Source organism: Anas platyrhynchos, chromosome 18, assembly GCF_047663525.1.
Source record: "Anas platyrhynchos isolate ZD024472 breed Pekin duck chromosome 18, IASCAAS_PekinDuck_T2T, whole genome shotgun sequence".
Classification (NCBI taxonomy): Eukaryota; Metazoa; Chordata; class Aves; order Anseriformes; family Anatidae; genus Anas; species Anas platyrhynchos.
This window is the reverse complement of record NC_092604.1, coordinates 6,724,154-6,746,777: the sequence shown is the minus strand read 5'-3', so window position 1 is coordinate 6,746,777 and position 22,624 is coordinate 6,724,154. Positions and strand designations below refer to the sequence as shown.

The 22,624-nt window shown below is 46.5% G+C and overlaps 2 long non-coding RNA genes across 2 annotated transcripts; both read left to right on the top strand.

The window, feature by feature from the left end:
* The first annotated feature begins 696 nt into the window (after positions 1 to 696).
* LOC139999015 (uncharacterized) lies at positions 697 to 3,831 on the top strand. Its single transcript, XR_011803975.1, has 3 exons — positions 697 to 1,303; positions 1,401 to 1,514; positions 3,749 to 3,831. It is a non-coding gene; the product is annotated as an uncharacterized lncRNA (long non-coding RNA).
* A 77-nt stretch (positions 3,832 to 3,908) lies between these two features.
* LOC139999044 (uncharacterized) lies at positions 3,909 to 22,258 on the top strand. The gene is made up of 3 exons (XR_011804035.1): positions 3,909 to 3,960; positions 6,247 to 6,293; positions 16,938 to 22,258. It is a non-coding gene; the product is annotated as an uncharacterized lncRNA (long non-coding RNA).
* Positions 22,259 to 22,624: the final 366 nt, after the last annotated feature.

Genomic DNA, 22,624 nt, shown 5'->3' with positions numbered 1-22,624 from the left:
GATTTTCTGATTTTTACCAGAAATTTTCAGCTTAGGTCATGCAAGCTTGGGCATCCATGGGCTTTTTTTTTTTTTTTTTTTTTTTTTGAGAGAGAGAGAGAGAGAGAGAGGTCTGAAAAAGTCAACGGAGGAAAGCGAGCCAACAGAAGCAAGCAAGCCAACTGCAAGGGCTTATGTCAGACTTCCACCTCCAGCAGGCAAAGCTTTAGGGGACCTCAAACCAAAAATAGGGCGGAAATCAGCGTTTTCTTCCCAAACAGGTCAGCCAGACCCCATCAGCACCACCAGGTGGGGTTAGTCCAGCGTGGATCCGCCGCCGACAACCACCAGGTAGTGAATAATAATTGCAGTCCCACTTCCTGCAGCAGTTCCTCTGTAGAGGTTTCTTATTGACCCAGCGCAGTTTAGCTTGTGAGATGTGATGAAATCATAGCCAGAGGGTTTATGGCAGTGGCTGCAGGCTATTAAAGCTCAGATGCCATCCTTAACTTGTGCTGGGGGCTCTTCTTTATTCATGACATGACAGCCAGAGGATGAGGTGTCAGGCGTAACACTAACATTTCTTGGCACCCATTGGTTTGTATTGCTCACAAAACTTTGCCTTATTTAGGAGACAATTTGTGTATTTATAATTAATATGGATTAGATATTATTATCTATGCAATATGGCAGGCAAGCAGTTTAGAGAGGCTAACAGCTGTTCAATAATGCAAATGATGCACACATAAATTACAGTTTAGTAATGGGATATTATTACCAACGCACACAAAAGTTCAGAACCCAGGGGTGGCAAGTATAAATAACCACGGCATGGAAACGTTCCCAAGCTCTCCCCAGACATGCAGCTGAGGTGCAGGGAACGGACCCAGGCACTGGTTCCTCCTGTATTCACCAACTGGCCTCGCTGTTCGCAGCAGCTATGAATGAATGGAAAAACAGCACAGCTGGCCTCCAAACAACCATCTAAGCTCTCTGTGCTTGCTCCCAGCCAAGAAAACCTCCCAACGCTTTTGTTGGCACCTGGAGTTTTTGAAGAAAGGCATCGGGTTTGACAAACATTTTGTTGGGAGGGTTGGTCCGTTCTAAAAATGAGCCTCCCCAGGGAAGGATGCGTCTGTGTGGCCTCTCCTTTGAATTTTTTCTGCCCCCCTGCTATGATTTATTCTTTCCCTTGCCAGCACAGGCTTCAGAGAGCAGGGACAGCACCTGAGGGGCACGGGCACATCCACCCGCTGAGGACAGGCATCCCTTTGCACGACCAGCAGCTATCCCAGCAGGAGCTCTGTGGGGCTTAGGGACACAGGTAACTGCTTTTCTTAACCCGAGCCCAAAAGAAACCAAGCACCAGGAGGATTTGTTCATCTCTTCTGATGAATCCAACATGTTCATCTCCTCTCCAGCATCCTGCAAAGGACTGGGAAGAGGCGGCTGCCAGCCCCACCGCTGGGAACCCGAGAGCAGCAGAAGTGAGGCATGGAAAGCACCGCTGCCATGGCACAGCCTCTGCCCTACAGGTGAGGAACATCGTGGGGTTTGGCACCGGCTCCCGATGTGCTCATTAAGCCTGTCTAGCTATGTAAAATATACTGACAGGAGTCCTGTTAACAGAGCAAATCCAAATCAGCTCCTCTGCCAATGTCCCTGTAAGGAGCAAAGGAGAGAGGAAGAAGCAGGGCAATGTAGAAAGATTTGGCTCTGTGCTCCCAAATCAGCTCTCAGAGAGGGATAGCTGGAGGTATTTAAATGGGATGAGAGAGAAGAGGGGAACAAGAGAGATGTAAAAGCAGAAAAAAAAAAAAAAGTGAATAGAAATTGAACTTGTCTTCAGGTTTAAATCCGCATAGGACACATACATGTAGGAATCCCCATGAGCCAGAAGATCAGCTGTGGCCCGTTTCCTTCACTGAACCCTCCTGCAAGGTGGCTCATCCGAGCAGTGGCACCCATCCACTCCTTTCTGAGCAGCAGATAAGACCCACAGGTCTCTTCCATCCCAACTAGTATTTCTGCCTGCAGTGACAACACACGGCAGAGGGAAAAGCACAGCATTTCCCCCGTGTCGTAAATAAGGCTGAGATTACTGATGGCGTAGAATAGGACTGACTATTGCAATATTTAATCTGCTGGGTGGGCAATTCATTAAAACAGATATCTTGGGCTTTAATCACTCTGCCAGGCTGCCATCTGCTTCCCTCCTGCTCCCTCCTGGCTTAGGCCAGGTCTCGATATAGGAGGGGACAGCTTGTGAGAGGCTCTTTGGGGCCTGTGTCATAATTCATCTTGTGCACGCAACAGAGCAAGCTGCTTGGTGCAATGAATCCTACCATGTGCATGCAGCCACGGGGCTCCTGCTCCTGCATGGGCAGGGCTGGAAGAGATGGGGGGTCCCGAAGTTTGGGAACAGGGCTGGGAACAGCAGTGGCTGGGGGAGCTGGATCCCCTAACCTCCCTGCCACGTCAGCAGGGTTTGCAGAAAGCATCTGGCAGTCCTTACAGAGGTGTTATTCACGGGTATGAAACCAATTCATCTCGGCAGCTCTCTTGCTGTGAATTTCAGTGGCATGGGTCTTCTCCTCCAAAACCCATGCTCTTTCTGTCCCGTGTACAACCTCAGAAACAACATTTCCACCCTCCAGACCGCTCCTGCCAACAGCCAAAAAGAAGACATCAGAGTGCTGCTGAGGAGGCTGTGCTCAGTCAGACAGTGACCTTGTCTGCTTCACGTCACCCATCCGGACCCCTGTGCCCACCCTGCTGGCACCCAGGTGGGATTTGGCTCAGAGGTGTCCTCTCAGCACAGGCTGTGCCCTTTCTCAGGGTGTCCCAACCAGCAGGTCGAGAAGGAAAGGCCCACGATGGACTGCTTGCTCACCTGGCCAGGTGCTCAGCAAAAGACTGCTGTGCTGAGTGGAGGAAAAGGTCCCCTCTAGGGATGTTAAATAGGGCAGGAATTGTGATCTGATTTAGATCTGAACCCAGATGTTAGCAAGGTTTGGGAACATTCCCTGAGCTGATTAGCTCCACCTCTAGCTATGGATGGAGCAGGCAGTGAAGGACAATTCCTTCTCATGCACTAGAAAAATGTCCTTATACCTGAGCTTCACTAGAAGCACTGCTTCAAAGCAGCTTGCACTGGTGCTGCCTGCTTTGTGCCACCCTTGCATGCAGGAAAGATCCACTTCCCACCGTCTGAACCAGAGGAATGATTGTTGGCAGCTGTCCACCATGGTCATCGCCTGCCTCCATTTCCTACTTCTGCTGTGGCTTCTCCTTCATGTCTTCATCTGGAACCACAAAGGACCTGCCTTTTATTTAGGTACACAGGTCCCTCAGAACATCACAGGGACCTAGAGGGGGCTGTGAGTGTGTATGAGGAGGTGGGTTTCATGCCTCAGCTCCTCGGTTCGTTCCCTGCCAGGTCCCATCATGAATCCAGCTGTCTCCTTAGTAATACCTCCAGGGCCTGGGCTCTCCCTGTTGTTTCATGACTGAGAAGTACCCAACCAAGCAGTAGACGTTTTTTAATATAAAAGAAAATTAGCAAGTCTACTTTTTCACTCACTAAATAAATACTAACACGAAGAGTAAATATAATGACTACTCAACTAACTTTTCGTTATCAATATCAACACATGAAGATTTTAAATCCCTCCAAAATAAATAGTTAGGGGAAACAATGTACATAATAAAGAGCAATTTTTAATGAATATTTGTCATATTTGAGCAGGTTTATTTCCATTCTTTTTAGGGGATCTTGCAGAGCATCTGGTCTGACCATGACCACATGAAGCCACTGCCACCACTGGAGGCCCATGCCGGATTACAGAGATTGTAGAAAGTAAAGACGATATCTAAAACATTCACACCAAGGTTTCAATGAGGAAAAGTATAATCTCTGCTTATCTTTCAGCTTTTGGCTCCTCTGGACACACCTGATCCACATATTCCCTTCCTGTTCAGGTATGGCTATATTAAGCTGCCTTTACTTAAGCTAAAAGCTCACTTATTTGTCAAACAGACCTGGAATTGGCCAGACACTGGTAAACAAGGGAAAGGCTGAGCTACACTAAACGGTTTAATGTGTTCAGTGCTTCTCCCTGTTGGCACTGCATCAGGAGACAGAGAGAAACCTCAGAGGATGGGCCTCTAATGCTGGCTTTCAGAGACAGCCCAGCGAGGAAACAGAAGAGTTCAATAAATTCAGATTCTCCTTGAAAGACTTTAGAAGGCTCACAGAACCATATGCCAGCGGAATAGGAGATAGAAATATCTCATATTGAGATAGCCACTTGGGTCTCAGGAAGATTAAGAGAGGAATGCAGAGGGAAGGCGGTGGCAGTGGGGCAGATTGCGATGAGGAAGGATTTCTCTGGTATTTCTGCCATAAGGACTGAGGGATCCCATGGGTGACAAATTAAACATGTTATTATTCTTGGGCAAGATGCTGTCATTTTTGTTTGCTAAGGCTCCCGATTCTCAACCCACATTTTCCAATAGCTGGCCTGCATGGGGAACAATTTTGGCTAGGCTGAACTTCAGGAGAGACAGATCCTCAGGAGGCTCCATGCCCACTGCACAGGGAATTTGGGTAGACTTAACTGAAAATAGACAGATGGTCTTGGAGTCTTATGGAGCCAAGAACAAAGATGAATTAGAGACCCTTTCTTCCCCCAAAGAGAGAATTGTTATTAAGATTAGCATGATTCATGGGAGGAGACGTGGGGCACATCACTTAAAGCATCACTGGACAGAGCTCTCTTATCATGGTGAAAAAAGCAGCACGATAATGGGGCAGAACACAGGATTCTGCCTTTATTTAAGGGAAAGTGGGTAATACTAGTTGGAAATCATGACATCAGTTTTAGTTACATGGCAGCTGGTACCCACCTGGTGTCAGAGAGCAGGGGCAGCTGGAGAGCTGCCTGCCATGTGCTGCCTCCTGCTCCCAGCAGCACGCACCTCTACCCAACCTCCCTGGAGAAACTCCACAGACTCAAAGATTAAGGAAACATTTAGCCAGCCAGGAGGGAGCACTGTCCCAGTGAGAAGTCCATCTTAACTGGTAGGGGTTCAAAACTAATTTGTCCCTTTGATTTCCAAGAAGTTGATGCCTTCAGTGCAGCAAATGAGTCTTGTAAATGGAGGTCACAGCAGGGCCTGTTGTTTGCTTTTGCTCCTGTCAGGAGCCATGCATAAGGGCTTTCACATGCCACTCTGCATTTCAAACCAGTAATGGCAGCCTGGGATCCTTTAAGTAGGCCCTAATTAGCGCTGATAGATTTCAGGGTGCTCTGAGGCTAGGTTGCACAGCCTTTGCAGAGCTGGGAGGCAGTCTCCTTCATTGCTTGAATGACAAAAAGGTTCACTGGGACTTGGGTTTGAAACAGCTCAATAAAAGTGGTTATGACATGGCCACAGGCCTTGAATTAACAGCTGATCCAACAAAGAAAAGAGGTGAAACAGCAACCAATTAATGTTTCTTCTTGTGCAACCTCAAAAAGACAAACTTTCAGAGAGCTCCAGGTTTGGATTTCAGCTGCTTACCTGCATTTTCTCCAGTTCTTTGGATCTGTAAAGTTCTTATTAAAAAATGTGCCAAGTCATAAATTCCTGGTACTTTTTAACCCCCCGTGTTAGTGTGTTTGATAGTTTATGAACTGTTGCAGAATTATGGTGACTAGGTTAAGTTCCAGCAGCTTATGCTTTTAACTTGGCATGCTTCCAGTTGTGACAAGTATGTGTGGGTCGAAAGGAGGTGACCTGTATGCCTTTGACTCACAGAACTATAATTCTGCATTGGTTCTGTTCCAGTGGGGGGCAAACGAATCCCGAAACTTAATAAATCCCAGCTTCCATGTATTTGTGTCACTGCTTCACCCCCATTTCCCCTTTGAGTCACCTTGCTAGAGGCATTTACCACCTTAATCACCCACTCCATTAGCTCTGGAGTTCCTCCACCCACACCAGCTCTTTGCTGTGTGCTGGAGACCTTCACCGTGAGCTGGGATGTGCTACGACAGAGCCGTAGTGCAATGTCACGTGCATGCTGACCCATCAAAGGCTTGCTCACTACAGTGGGTCACTTTCTGTCCTGCTCAGACTACAACCCTCTTATTCTGTGCTATGTGTGGAGAAAAATAGTGTTGTTGTTACTGCAGTGGAGGTGCAGGCTATTGGAAGAGAACTGAAGCATGCTGGAGATACCTTTGCTTTTCTTTGTCACCTTCTCATACCTTCTCATTGCAGTCACTGGACCCCAGGGAATATGTGAAGCACCACGTGGAAATATTTGGGTAAGCTCCTGGGTTATCATTCCTAAGGCTGGGTTTAAAACTCTGCCTCAGAGCAGTGCCTTGGACAAGTCTCTGCTTTGATTTCTCTGTACGAAGGACCATAGCAATGTTGGTTTGTGGGTCATATGTTGCCTCTTTGCAGACCGTACAGTCTCCATGTGTCTGTAGGTCACATAAAGCCATGAGTCCCAAACTCATCTGTGACCAGTGCCATTCTGCTGCTGACTCAGCAGCAGTCATCTCCGTGCTCTGCTGGAGAAGCTCTGTTGTACACAGCCAGCATACCCACGTCTGCACAGGATCCAAGAAGATGCACTGGCTTTCAGGTGTGAAATAAGCTAGGATCCCGTGTTCTTGGATTGCTGCCGTGGTGTTAAACTAAAATAAACAAACAACAACGAGAACACCAACAAGAAAAAAGAAAAAAGTTTTACGTTTGCAAAGTTAATGCAGAAGGGCAAAGGGCTTTATCTTCTACTGAAAGGTAAGCAAGAATGAGGAAAGAGAAAAAAAAAAAACACAAAACTTACACAGCTTAGGGGAAAAAAAAGGGAAGTTAAGAAGGGATTTAATTGATAATGGTTTAGATAATGTCAAGTGAAGTTTCTATTCTCAGCCCAAGTGCAGATGATGAGGCAAAAGGACTAAATGTAGAAATTAAAGAAATACCCATTCAAAGCTAAACTGAGAAACCTTTTGTCACACAGAGAATCATAAGCGAGTGAGAAGTCCCAGCAGGAGAGGTTCTCAAGGCAAAATAACACTGGGGGCATTCAGGAAATAATTAGCTGGCTTCCTGGAGGGAGCAAGTAGTTGTGTGTGAGGAAAGGAGGAGTGTGAGAGAGGAGGGGGAGGACTAGAATGAGATAAGATTCTAATAGGAAGAATGGATGAGGAATGAAGGACTTTTAACTCATTCTGTGCAGGGGGAGAAAAGTAATCAAGTAAGTAAAGGAAGAGAAAGATCTGTTAGGCTCAGTTTAATGAGCTCCTCTGGAGTGGCAGTCTAGATCAGAGGTGTGAGAGGAGGCTCCTGGTTCAGGCTGAGATAAACTGTCCCCAGGTCAGAAGCATCATCTCTGCAGGAGGCCGCTTGTTGCAGAACAAAGTGACCCATGGGCTGCTCCTGATCCCTGCAGCCAGTACACGTGTGTTTGTGGGAGTTTGCTTTTCCCAGTGGTGGTTTTGTTGTTGGGACCAGCCCCAGCTGGAGCCCCTGGGATGTCTTTGCTACGCTCGTTAGGCTGCACCTGCATGGCTCTTGCACCAATCCCCGTTTTGATCAGGGATATCTGCATTTGTCAGTGACATTATTACTGTTATTGATGCTGTTGCAATTCAAAACATTTCCGTAGGAACAACCCTTCCACCTTCCGTGGTGAGGCATTCTGCTTCACCTCTTTTCTTTTGTTGGATCAGCTGCTAATTCAAGGCCATGTCGCAACCACTTCTATTGAGCTGTCTCAAACCCAAGGGATTTCATGGGGTTTAGCTTCGGTGCTAACATGGGAGAAAACCTAAAACAGTAAGGAAAAACCTAACATGGCCAAAAGGTGCAAGAGCCACAGAAAGAAATGCTAAAGGCATTTTTCTGTATCAAATATATCTTCTGATTTTCTCCCTTCACAACCATATCCAAACTGAAGGATGTTCTTTTTAAGAGAACGTGTGGAAGGTTTCGGGGCTCTAACCCTGAAATTTCTATATATTCTCCAAGCAGGTAGCAAGCAGCTTACCCCACCTGCCTGTCAACCCTTAATTGGAGCACTCACCTTTAAGGAAAAGAGTTCAACCTTTGGGCCTATTCAACAAGTGGCTTTTCAGCAGCAACTGCTAACGAAGGCACCAATTAGCACTAACTGTACTCGTGGCTTTTGCTGTATAAGTAGGAGTCTGCTAGGAACCGAGTGAGACCGTCTCAGGATCTGACCTGAGCATTTAGCTCAGGCCACTGAACAGCTGCCAGAGGCTAATCACTGCACCCCATTACCTGCCTCTGCCAGGGCTTAACCACTGACTGCGAGATCCAGGTGCAAGCATTAGTGCCCCTGGGACAGTCTTTCCCCATCCTCAGAAAGTTTCTCTGTCATTAACTGTCCCTCTTTCCCCAGTCGCACTCCAGTCTCAGTCTGAAAGAGGCAATCTGTGCCAGTCTCTGCCCCTGGTTTGATGCAGTGTTCTGTTAATAACACATGCCAATAAAAGTAGTTTGTAGACAGCAAGCAATATCTTTTCTGAGGTGGTTCAGAGCTGCCACCTACCAAGCATGGATGGGAGTGTCCAAATGTGCAGGTCAAGGCACTGAGAAGGGGCTGGAAGAGCCTTGCCTAATCTAAAGCCTACAAGGACTGAGACTGTGGAATAGGATATTAGCAACAGGCAGAGCTCAGACACTGCTGCTAGAAATCCTCCTCCATTCTGAATGTCAACAGCAAGTAGTCTAGCTCAACATACATGCATCTTGAGTATTTTCTAGTTGGGTCTAAACCACCATCTCAATTGCAAAATAACCCCAAGCTCAGGCCTGTCTTCAAGCCAAGGAGCTTCCCACTCTTCTTGGGTATAGAAATCAGAGCAGATGTCTCAGACAGACGCCTTTCTTCCCCCAGGTGACCAGGCATCTCTGTGGGAGGGCTTGAGGCAGCCCCTTCCCAAAATAAGGGCCATCCCAAATCATCCTAGCAGGAAATCACCGTGCCTGAGCAGAGAAGCAGTTTCCTCCCTTGCTGCTCTTCTGCAGCCTTTTTCCATTCCTCTCTATCACAGCCCACCAACGCAAACAGCAAACACACAGTCCGGCACCAGTCAGTGTTAGAAAAAGTTCACTGAAGCCTAAATCACGCTCCTCGGCTATCCGTAACAAGGTGAAGGGGAATAGGGCACCGTGGCTGCAAGCTACACTTTACATGGGACAGAAAGACAGGGGAAAAAAGCTTCAATTTTCCCCCGAGGCCCCTTACAAGGGGTAAATTAATGAGGAGATACAAAGACTGGAGATTAGCATTTGGGCATAGTGAAGGAGAAGAGATTGTAGGAGGTCTGGGAGGGGACAACAGAGAGTTTACAAACCCTTTAATCTGGCAGATAGCGGCTGTCGGGGATGCATGTTCCAACCTGCTCCATGACACTGTAGATCATGTTAGCCTTTGTGCTGGTTTAATTGGAGCTTTGCAGTTGCCCTTGGTCACTGCTAATTGCCTTAATTGAAACGGCGCGCATCTGCGCAAGTGGGAATACATGCTTGTGTGGGTTTAGGAGGAAAATATATCCTCAGCGTTTCCAGCCATTGTCCGATGGGTTTGGGCTGAATTATGTGATTGCATCAGCTGCCTGCTGTGCTTTAGAAAAGCTGGCTGGATTTATTGCAAGCTTATAAAAACCCAGCTTTAAGCTGCATTGGTTGCACTTGGTTACTTAAGAAAAGGGGAGAATAGAAAGAAAATGGAGCAGTTGTCTGGTTTTGTACCATTCACCCTGATGCAGCGGGATTTCTGTCCGCAGCCCTTCTCCCTACTCTCAGCATCTCCTCTCTGTCTGACTAAGGCTTGTACGTACAGCAAACTGAAGCCCACATTTTATGCATGGATTTTCTCCAGGCTGAAGGCAATGAAATGGGAGAGTTCGGAGAGCCTTAGAAATATCTCAAGGCTCATTTGAATGGAGGAGGAGGAGACGTAAAGTCATCTGTCTTCCCTACCTCTGAACACACGTGATCTCATCAGGAAATTGAGCACATATCTCAGTGCATCCCTAAGTGCTCAGCCCCTCTCCAAGCAGGACAGAGCCTCAGGCACTTGGTGTAGTTCCCCTGCGTCCCATGGTGTGTAGCCACGGCTCAGTGGCAGAAGATCTGAGCTCTTGGTCCCTCAGGCTTCTTCACTAGACACAGAAGAAGACTAGGTTGCCCATGTTTCACCTAACTTATTGTTAGGAGTTAGGCTCCTAACACTTTCTGTCACTTCCAGGTGGCCCCAGAGGATCTTCAGGTCTGGCAACATCTCTGTATTAAAGAGTTGAAAAAAAAATCCATCCAGTGTAGGGCACAAACACACCTACCTTCAGCTATTCTCAGGATCCCATAGCATCCTAAAACTTGGTTTTGCCCTTTTTACAAGTGCTTTTGCATATTTAAAGTTCACCTGTGAGACCAGATTGACCACAAGACCTACTCCCCCATTCCTGAGTTCAGGGCTGGGAGCACTTCTGGGGTGAAAATGGACTCAATCTCTCTTGCTGGAGCTGAGAATGAGAGTTTATAACCTCATGAGGACGTGCAAGTCCTCTTTTCCAATCCTTGCTCCAGCAGCTTTGCCTATTTTACCCTAAGACCACTTAGTGCAAAATATGGTAATGGGCCTTAGTACAGTGACAGGTATTTCTTCTCCCTAGGAAGTGCCTTTTACTGCGAACAATTGCCTATAATGGTGTGAATTTCCCCAGAAAGCAGTCAGTCACTCCACCACCTTGCTGAAGGCTCTAATCTCTAAACCGTTATATGAAAGCCATGATTAGAGTCAAGGGAATCCTGTATTTAGCACTGAGGAGCTAAGGGCAGGACTTCAGAAACCTCTCTACATGGGATTCCCATGCTGGCAGCTGACTGTCTGGGGTCTTCCAAGGTCTTTTGTTCTCCCTCATTTCACAGGTAGACAAAGTGCTGAACTCAGGGTCACGGACTGTGCTCCTGATAGTAACCTAGGAGTTGGGACGCCATCCCAACTAAATCCTTCAAATATGTATGAGCCTAGGACTCCATCAATGCAAGGACCTGGAAGCTTGCACAGGTTTTGGCATAAGGAAGCTTTGGCAGCCCACAAAGATGCATCACTTTGAGTTAATTTATAAGAACTTGGACAGAGAGAGAGTTCATTTAATTGAAAGATGTAATTATCAGGTGTTGAAGGCAACGGGGCTCATTAATTTCTGAGACATGCTGTTGACTGAACTGTCCTCATTTTCATTTTTCACTCCGTATCAAGGCTGAATCCATGTGTCAGAGAGGCTAGAAGAAACCAGATCATTGTCATTTTGCTTGTTTTATTTTCCTAAAGGCAGAAGTTTGTCTTCAGCCCAACAGTAACCCCAGGGGGTCTGGGCTTGCCCATGTCATATGACAGAAGGGCTTCCATAGGGACCTTGGCATGATTTTATTTGGGCCTGGACCCAGATGACTCCCAGAGTGTCTGGTAACAGAATAGATTGGGCTAAGGTGGAAGGTGACGGATTACAGAGGCCACATCTGGTGATGGGAAGGAGCTATGAAGTCCCTTCACATCTTTTTTCCTTCCTTCAGCTTTAATGCTTATATTCATCCTTAAAGCAAAGATGCTTAGTGGACACAGGGGCTGCTACAGATGGGAATCCATCCCATGAGAGACCAGCAAGAAGTTGTGGCTGTTTTGCCTGGAAATCCAGACCACAAACCTCTCCATCTGGATTTTCCTAGCCATCCCACTTCTGCCACCCCAACAGAAACTGAAACTGCCTTGCCACCACCCTCCTCACATTGGTATTCCCTCCAGCCTGCCAGTCTGCACTTAGATTTATGATTTATTTAGAATTGGATTACACTGAGGCTCAAGGCCAGCACTCCCTAATCTGTCACCGTCCCTGCCACGGCCATACACAAACATTTGTTTTAGCTGCGTCAGCATCTCTGGCTCCTGAAGAAGGACGCCCATTGTTAATTGCTATAGCAACCACAATTCAGGGTTTGGGCTTTTTTTTTTTTTCTTCTAATACTCCTATCCCTGCCGAAAAGCATTGGCATTGTCAAGTGATAGATATTTATAACTTAATATAACAGTGGCACGTCTAAGTTATGCCATTGAAGTGCATCACAGCCAGAGTTGTTCTGTTATTTGTTTTTGTGCTGAATAGCAGCAAGCGCTTTAAGTTATTGTCCTCACACACCCATAAAAAGGGAAAAGAAGGGTTGTATAATTGTTGCTCATATTTATAGCAGTTGGATGCAGGGTGCCAGGGCGCAAGGAAGTCTCCTTTCAGCAATGTCACTCAAGATGATATTGAGGGCTACGCTCCCTTCAAATGCGCTGATCATGAATGTCTATTTGGATCGGGAAATGAGGTTTTTGGGTTTGGATGAACAAACTGATTATGCCAGGGATATTTTTGGCTCCAGCTGGCTAAAGTCTGATGAGCTAAGACATGAGCATGCTCAAAAATGTGGAACCAACATAAAATAATGAGTAAGCCCTTTGAAATTACTAAGCACGAGTGCAAACCAGGAAAGAACAGCCCGTCTGTAATGCACCACGACACGAGGGCACCAAACTCTTTGCACTTAACCTTTTTCCTGTTACTTTCTAGGCAAGGCCCTGTGGAGATTTGTTCTTAAAACCCCCTGGGGGACACAGGTATGGTGTAGAGTCATGCAGGCTGGAGGAATGGACAAGCAAAAAGCTGCCCTTGTGAGGACTGGAAGAAAAGCAAGAAAGCCATGACAGGAGAAATAATCTGTGGGAAAAGAAAGCTGAAGGTAATGGGGGTCAGATAAAGTGAGAGAAAAGAGGCTTAGAAGGGTGGCCGGGAATGGGCAGTGCTGTGAAACATCTGAGTTGCTCACGGCAGTAATGTGGCCTCCGGTCAATGGTCTGCATGCTGGGGAAAGCTCTGTCCAGAAGATGTGCTAAAAGGAAACCTATAAATCGGTGAGGGCCAGATAGGAGGAGTTAAGATCTTATTGAGGTCATTGGGTAAGTTAAAAAACACTTAGAGATGCAAAGGAGATTTGGAGGGGAGAGTGAGACAGAAGGATGGGTTGGCTTTCTCTAGAGAGGTGGGAATGGCCCTGGGGTTAACAAGGCACACAGGGACAGTGCTGCAGCCATTACACAGAGCATCTGAACAGAGCAGAGCCAACAGGGTGAAGATCAAGGAGTATCCTATCAAAAAATGCAGCCCTTTATGTCCAGCTTCATCTCCTCATGCCTCTCCTTCCCAGGGTCCCACAGCCTCCTTTCCATGGTGCTGCCAATGCTTTGGTGACCTGGGGCAGGGGGGCCATGGACATCCTGCCCAGGGCTCCAGGGAGAGAAGGGGAGAGGTAGAAGAAGAGCTCTGGCAGACTGTGATGGGAGGACATGGGATAACATGAAGACCTGTCTCAAAGAAAAGGAGAGAGATCCTTTTTTATCTTGGACCAGGCACATCTGTGTGTGCCTAACACTCCGCTCGTGGCATGAGCCCTCTCACTTTACACCCTTTGAGGAAACCTGGGGTAGACTATGTTCACCTCCCCCTCCAGAGTGCTTTTTCCCTTGCAGACTACCTTTATGGCTCAGCTTCTTTAATGAGGTATTCCTCAGTCTGCTGTGGTTTGGGATAGTTCCTGGCAGATCAGGTTGCCGACCTTATGTTGGAGGGAAAAGCCTTGCAGCTCAGCTGCTCTGGTGTGAGGCATCCGACATAACTTCCCAGCAGCTGTTAGGTGGACGGGAAATTGCATAAGACGTGACTTGTGGGGCTGGGGTGGGATGAGGTAGGGCATTTCCTTAAACAGCTTTAAAACCCATCAATGATTTGATTTGCTTTCTGAGAAGGCTTTAGCTCAACAAACAATTGCAAACTACACAGTCGCAAGGTAAAATGAAAAGCCCATGGGCATTAATTATATATATAGATATTAAAAAAGAAGCTACTGCTTAATTATTGTTTGCAAATCTCGGTATTTAAATTGACTTATTTGCAAATGTCTGTTTAGAAATTGACTTTGTAATTATAAAGTCGGTGCAGGCATATCACAGGCCCTGGAGGGGTCTCTAACGAGGAATGATAATGTACCAGGCAAAGTGAACTATCCTGAGCTGCATTTTAATAACCGAGAGGTGCTTGGAAGGGGGAGCGGAGGGTCTGCGAGAAATCCCAAAGCCAACAAAAGAAGCAACCGATGGAGGATAGAGAGAGATGGCTCCACAAAGCAGAGGGCTAACATGTTTGAGAAGGGGCTTCAGGGGAAAAGGCAGCTCTTCCTGAAGCCCCAGCAATAGGAGTGAGCTGGCAGCAAGCTCGGTTTCAGCTCCTGAATGAGAATGAGGCAGTCTGCTGGCAGCAAACCATCAGCTACTGAAGGCTCTAGCTCCCTGCTGGTGGAAACGACACTGTCGGGCACATGTCCAGCCTCCCCCTCTCACCAGCACCCCGAGCAGCAGAGGGATGGGCTCACGTTGACACTCATAAGCCCTTCCATGGGGACACGTTTGCGTGCAGGACTGAGGGCAGCTCACTCTGCCTGTTCTCCAAGCTATTAGGAGGTGAGGCGGTTCCCAAATCTAACAGCCCTTTCCTGGACTTGAGGATTTGTTAACCAAATGCCATGGTTGAGGGCCATCTCCAACAGAGCACAGAGACATCCAGTATCTCCTTGTGCTTGTCCCTATGCTTTGTCACTTGAGGCAGGTGACCTCCAATGGGTTGCAAGGTCTCCTGGATGAAGACTGGTATGTTTTACCAGGCCACAAAGCCTTGATAATCCCACAGCATGTGCAACACATCTTAAGATTTAACTTCTGCACGTGTCCAAGAAATATAAGTACACTAAAGGAGGAGTAAGTGTGTTCAATCACTTTTTCTTCCCATCATCCTTGACAACAGCACTGCTAGGTCTCCAGATCTAGTGGTCCATGCTATTTTTTCTTTATGGACCATCACTATTAGCTTTAAAGGCAGCCACTGGCCCATGATTTCTTGCATAGTTCATTAACCAAGAGGGAACAAAGCTTGGCTGCTAGACTACACATTAGCAAGATCAACAGCTGGCCGGGTGCAAAAATAATAACTAAAAAAATTATCATAAGCAAAAGCTCTGGGTTTTTGACTCGTCTGCTATGCATAGTCATGTTATCCCTTATTCGTGAGCATTCAAATGGTGCCAGTATATTCATGAAAATGTGGCAGCTCAAGACAAGTTCTGAAAGTTAAACAGGATCCAAGATATTGCTGGAGCAGGATGATATTACACTTTTACATGAAATCATGAGTAAAAGTGTGTTCCTTGTCAACTTAAAGGCAAACACCCACACACCTTTTACTGACGTCATAGGGAAGGCAAAGGAACTATGTGAATCAAAAAACAACCGTTTCTCTGACCAAAATAGCTGTGTCGGTACAAAGCATGACTCCGAAGGACTCAACACCCTCCTGATCTGCCTCTCCAAATGTTAAGCCCTGCTCAGTGTTTGCTGCCCACTCTGTTGTGCAGCCAGTGCCTATTAAATGCAGAAGAAATTCTGCTTGGAACAGCATTGTATGCCTCGTTCAAGAGAGATAAGAAACCCCAGCGGTTACAGCCAGTGACATGGAAGACCCAAATTCCTTTATGTCCGCTTGAGCTGGCCAGAAATAATCTGTCTCCCATCTGGAGGCCTGGTAGCTGTATTAGGACAGAGCTGTGAACATAGAAAATCCACTGAGAGACCTGTTTGGAGGCATATGGCCTTGGACATTTTATTCAGCCTCTATGGTGAAATTACTCTGCTCAATCGTACTTGGATTTTCTGGTTGTCAGTTGGTTTTCAGTTATTTCAGTGAAAAATTAAAAGGAAGGTATGAAGCAAGGAAGCAAGGAAGCAAGGAAGGAAGGAAGGAAAGAAGGAGCTTGTGCTGAATTTAAAAAGGGAAAAAAAACTCTGAACATCTTGATTAATTTTGAAATGGAAGTGTAAGCTTCTTGGCTAATTAGTTATAAAAAAAATATACATTACATCTCAGTATCAACTCATCTAAGAAAAATGATCGGCTGTCCTTATACAACTGCAACATTTCCTCGGCAGGCCTTCGTGTTGTGAAGAGCTGTGTGCAGTCGCAGCAGCTTTTCCAACCACACATTTCAGAGTGTAGGATCAGGGCAGCATCATGAGAGCCTGCACTGACTCACATGGTCTTCCCCAGGTGGGTTCTGCTCAGAGGTTTGCAGCATCCCATTTATTTTTATTTTCCCCAGAATCCTTCAACTCAAGGGTTGTGCTAGGACAATAATTGTTCAAACAAGAAGCATATTACATCTCATATTCAGGCATTAATTAAAGCCATCCAAGATCTCACAAAGTTTGTCGTTGATTCAGAGCGAATGGGACCTGCAGATAATTAATGACTCTCAATGACAGTTCTTGAAAAATTGGTTTCTGGCAGCAATCAGCATATGCTGGATAGGTTTCTACTTTATAAGCCTGTTCTGTTCTTAAAGACACAAGAAACAGTGAAAGCAGGCTGTTCTTTTCAATATTAATTAGACCATTATTTATTTGGAAAAGAGAGTTTTTTGTTTTAGATACTTACATGTCAGCTGCTGAGAATTCCACCCTAAGTCACTTAATAGCCCATTAAGAAATTGTTGTGATGACTAATTATGTATTACAAATTCAGAATCTGTTTACTAGATAGCTTCAGTTTTATTAATTAATAAGATTACTGCTTAGATTCCCAAGCCCATGATGCCTATTCTGGCATTGTCTTAAAATACAACATATGTGAAATATGATACATCTTGCATTTTCCTATTAGAGTGCTTTAAGTTCTGTCTAAGGAATATGACTGTTCTGTGCTTCACTGTGGACAGATCATTATGTCTGATTGCAACTAACAACTAATAGCAAATACTAATGAAGGGCTTGATTTTACCTTTAGGAGCAATGGAGCTGTACACATACTGTGCCTTTGCATATCTCTGTGCTACCAGTCAAAATAGATGGTGACATGCCACGAGATGGCACGGATGGTTTGAGTCAGCCAACTGATGAGATGAAGGCAACCCAGACCTCAGCTCAGGTGAGCTACTAGAGTACAAGTCCACCCAATGGAGCTGAACTAAGGTTGAACCAGGGCTTGGTGGTTCCTTTATCATCTGATCAAAGGAGTACCTCCATTGCTTTCCTTTAGAGACCCCCCTGAACAAAAAGTCCCATCCTTCTGTGCTTTGTCAGGGAGAATAGGTACTGATTGTCTACTGCTACTGAATTTGATGTCAGATTGGGTGTTAACTGTGCTTAATTTCCTAGGAATTTATTCACAAATTCAAATCCCTCCCCACACAGCCATTCAAAGGCTCTTTTCAACTTTTATGCCAAGGCTAGATGCTACAGTACCCTGCCCAGATGCCACAGCTCCACTAGAGCATGCTACTGCAGCCCCGAGACAGCCAAGGTCTCTGCCCAAAGGAGCCCACAGTCTATGTAATGCTCACCAGCTTTGTTGGGCTGACCTTGAGGAGAGCACTTTGGACTTTCTCTGTGTGGCAACAGCACCACGTCTAATGAAAATCCATACTGAGAGGGTATGCAAAGGTCAGACTCGATTAATTCTTTCCAGAGGTTTCTCCACAATGTCAACATTGATCTGCTTCCTCGTCGCGCGGTTTTCTCTCGGCTGACAACCATATGCCAGTCTGAGCCCTGCTCTATTGTAAATTGTAACAGATATGGAGATGGGATCATTAAAATACCCAGAGAATACACAGCAGGTCATTGTTTTGCTGCTTTTGCTGAGAAAATCTCACTGTCACACCGAAGAGTAGATGTTATAGGCCAATCTTATGGCAAAAAAGTTAATCCTACAATGAAATTGGATGAAATGCCTGAGGATGGGGATCAGTATGTGGGTCTCTGTGTTGTCTATGCTAAAAAATTGCTGCTTTATGAAGCAGACTTGTACAACAGTCAGTGAAATACACAGGGATTTTACTTCCAGCCATACCCATGGGAAAATAAAAACAGCCTAGTCTCTATGAGTGGTCAGTCTCAGGGCATCTGTCTCAAACTGCCCTCGGATGGTTTTTCATTAGGGATGGCTTAGGGCTAAATCATTTCATCTTACCAGAAGAAGGAAGCTCAGCCACAGCCTGTCTTCCTACATATCCGACAGGACTTTTTGGAGTCACACCGAATTTCCATGAGTCTGGTGTCATGTAAACACTGCTTTTTGGCTCAGACCTGAAATATGTAACTGAGGCATGCTCCAACCACACCTCAAGTTCAATTCTTGTAGGTTTTGCTGGGGTCTGGGGACGTGGATTTAGCCTCTTCACCACTCAGCTATTTCTTCCCTGATTTAATTGAGGTGCAACCACTTAATAACCTCCGCTAATGGGGAGGGACCTTCTCTTTATAAATACAGACTTGGGAGGCTTGGGCTCTGACAAAGCCTACTTAGCAACTCCAAGTAATGACGATCTATTTTAACAGTGACCATTATTATTAATAAAATCAACCAGCCAGGACTCTGTCATTCTGATGTACTTTTAAAAGTCAGCTTCACCATTGCTCAGAGATCCAACTTACTGTTCATTTCCTACCCTTTTCAGTTTAAGCTTAAGTCAGATTAAATTGTTACATGAAAAACAACAGCAGCAACAACACAAACTGCTCAATAAAAGAGTTAAGAGAAGGAAAAATCAGAGAAGAAATAGATTATTTTTCCTTCAGAATGAAAGTTGTTTCACTCTTACAAATAATCACCACATGACAAAGACAAGGCATGCACTGAAGATATATTGAGGCTCCTGCTGTCCTAAAGGTCACAAGAATACATGAAAGATCTCCTTGCCAGGGTAAGTGGTGCCTAAGAAAAATGCATTGAGAATTACTCACCTTTCCAAAAAGTTGCAGACAAATGAGTACGGCCTTTCAAAGGGGCGGCATGACCAGATGCCTTCCTTAAAATGCCTCTAAAGGCAACAGGAAAAAAGAAGTCAAATTAAATCATCGATTCAGCAATATCTTTGCTACTCAACAAGCTGGCATTTCTAGAGAAACAAAGGTTGAAAACAATCCAGAAAGAGATGTCTGTGCAGAACTCGGAGTCCTCTCCATGTGCTAATCTATTCTTTTTGGTGCTTATGTCTCACCTGCACCGCGCCTCTGCGCATTTCCCAGCACCGCATTAAACAACGCGTGCACGTTGCTGAACCTTCTGCTCCGGCACTAACTGCTTTGACTTCCACAAACACGGCGGCCAAAAAGACATCACAAAAGTACCTAACCTCATCTTGAGAGCGGGAGAGGGAGAATTATGAGAACGATTTTAAAGGAACAGAAAGAGAGGAAGACAGAGAGATTTTTATTGCTCAAGGGGAAAAAAAGAGATTATAATTGAACTGCAGAAAATTCTCCACATCACAGGTAATGGTGCCTGGGTTACCTCTCTTTATCTGTGCAATAGAGATTAGCAAACGGGGTCATAAAGGGAAATTAAAGTCAAATAAATTCTGGGCCACCACTCGGTAAGTACTGATTTCCTACCATTTACAAAAAGGAACATCAGGGCAAATGAAGTGGCACAGCATAAGGCAGCAGCCAAGGGAGAGAGACACGCTGCCATAAACAAGGGCTGGGGCGGGGACAGACGGCTCCTGTTCTGCAGTGTGCCTCTGGGGAGGCTTTTGGGAGGTTTCTTCCAGGAGTAAGGGACTGCTTAGTGTGGGTGCTGGCAGACTCAAGCCCCCAGCACCTGAGAAATTGAGATCTTGGGCAAGGTGGACATCAGAAGCGGCTCTGGAGATGTGAGATATTGTCTGCCTACTGCTTTTATTGCCCCTGTCCTGCAGGTTCCCATTTTCCCCAGAAAGACGGGTGGATGTAGAGCATGCACGTGCCATGACCACAGCAGGGAATCTAACATCAGTGCCTCTCCCTGCACCTATCCATCCTCTGACAGCTTCTACTGAGCCCTCGGGGATGGCACTGCTGCAGGTGAGGAGCACTCACATCCAGCTCTGCTTCCACTGGTGGCAGTGACCAGGACAGAGCAAGGCCTGGGAGGCATTCAAGGCCCATCCAGCACAGATCTTCAGGCTCTATTTGGGTCTTTTTGGGACTGCGGGTCCTGCTCCTGTCTCAGTGCTTCACCTTCGCGATGGAGAGTATCGGACACCAGCAGCCAGCACGGTCAGAGGTGACAAGAGGGTTTGGAGGTTATTATTCCAACATTCCCCAATCTGAGACCCCTTCAAAAGTTTGATTGTCTGAAAGTGCTGGAAAAACAAGATCAGGTTTCTGAAGGTATCTCAGATACAGAATAAATAAAACACATATGGAGAAAAACAAGAAACAACCAACCAACAAACCAAAGGAAAAAAAAGCAGCGCAAAGCAGGCATTACCACAAATCACTTTGAATCCATTGAAAGCTCTTTTCTGCTCTTTTTAGAAGTGACTGTTCCTGTTGTGAATGTTTTTTGTTTTTTTTTCTTGGATTTCTTAAGTAATTTTTACTGACCTTCACTGAAGTTTTACAGCATTGCTAGCCAGTAAGATACTCAGGCAGCGCTCTGAAGGGAAGATGATGCCTGTGTTGAAGTATCTTCATTCTTTTCCTTGGAAGTGCCAAATTAAATCAGAATTCACCTTCCTCCCCCTTGCCCGGATGGTGGAGAGGAGGGACTGGTGTGGGGTTGGCTGTCAGAGGCTGTCAGCAGGGAGGAGAGCTGGGCAGCCCACCCCAGCCTGCCCGCTGCCGTTATGCTGATGGCCAACAGGACCTTACATCTCCTTGGCAAGCCCCGAGCCTTGCAGCCTTGTGGGCAGCTGAGCACGAAGCCGGCCCAGCCGCTGATAGCTCACGAAGCCTCACAGCGAGCAGCATCCCCATCCCTCAGAGCGGGGCTGAAATATGTGTCAGGGTCGTCAGCCTGTCTTCGGAGCGCGAAGAGCCTGGTTAGGTTCAAGTGGGGCAAGAAAATCAGTCTTGCAAGAGAGAACTGGGACAACCTGGAGGAATAAAGTGGTGGGGGGTGAGCAGCAAAGATGGACAGAGATCAGAGGGAGAAATAAGCCCATCTGCGCTCTTCTCCACTCACCCCTTTCAAGGGAACGTGTTCCTGACCGTTCGTTCCTTCACTCCCTCCCTCCTCCCCCGCCGCACATTCTCTCTTGACTTATTTGATGCTGTTTGAAATCAAGCACTTGGTTTACCCTTCTCAAGCGGAGCTGATCTCTCCCAGCATGACTCTGACTGCAGCGGGAGGCACAGCGGGATGCTGGATATGGAAACCTGGCATTAGTATCACTTTCAGATGACAGCAGATCAGAGAGCTGGACCTGGGAGCGAATTAATATAGGGCTAGGATTCACTCGGAGGGTTTGCTGCTGTCACACTCCTCTCGAGATGTGAGAGAGAATTAATGCGAGGGGCTGAGACTCCCTGAGAGCGCTGACAGCTGCCTGTCATCCGCAGGGTGCCGCGGGACCTGGGCACCAGGGGATGCGGGGAACGGGTGTGCTGCAGGGCCTGCGGCTGTCCCGGAGAGCACAGGGGAAGTCACCTTGCTCCCGGTGACCTCCAGGGCTCCTGGTTAAGTGTGTGATCTGAAATCCACCCAGGTGGATGGCTGAGGGTTGGTTTAACCTCCAGCACACAACCAGGTGGCCCAGGGTTGCTGCTGTGTGGTCCTGAGGGATTCAGCCCCTTCATGTGGGGCTGGTGCAGATGAGAGTCTCATGGAAAACAGTAGCAGTACCCCAAATCTTGAGTCACCCAAGGGACCAGGCTCCCTAAGAGCCACTGGGACCCATCTTTGAATGTCCTTGGAAAGACAGAACATTGAACCTAGTGGGTACCCTTGTTGCTGTCCCTCGGTATGGGCAGGGATGGCACAAGAACAGCAACTAAACTACCCAGGTCTGGGAAACAGAAATTGGATCCATGAAAGGCAGCCGCTGGTTATCCAAATCCAGGGCCTTTTCCATAGACCATAATCTTTGAAAAATCAACATCAGATATCCTGGAATGATTTATCTCACCCTTTGAATCACAAAGAGGAACCTACAACTTCCCTACGTTTGGTCAGCCAGGAAGGATCGCAGAGCTCCTGTTTCAGTGAGGCTGCCCAGGCCTTTGGCTGTTGGCCTGAAGATTTCTGGGTGGCCAAAATCAGACCTCTTCTTTTTATTATTATTTATTTATTTATTTATTTATTATTTTGTCTTTTATTTTCTGTGGTCCACAGAGCACCTCTCTTCTCCTGGTGAACCAGTATGTGCCACAGCAGTGGCCAGGCGTGTTTGTCACGGGCACGAACACCGAAAAGGGATGCGGGAAAGAAGCTGACCCACATTTTGGGGAGGTTAACAGTTATTTAGAACCACACATCCCCGAGCCAGTGGCTCTGCGGGGCAGGAGGCAAAAGGAGGATTCGCTCCCTCTTTTCAAAGGGAGAGAGAGGTTTGGAGCCTGGAGCGTAAACACAGCTGAGGATTCTGAAAATAGACAATATCCTTCAAATGCAGCCTAGGGATGAGATCAAATCATTGTACACACCCGATTTCTCAAAAAAAAAAAAAAAAAAAGAAAAAAAAAAAAGGAGGAAGTAGGCCCTTGGAA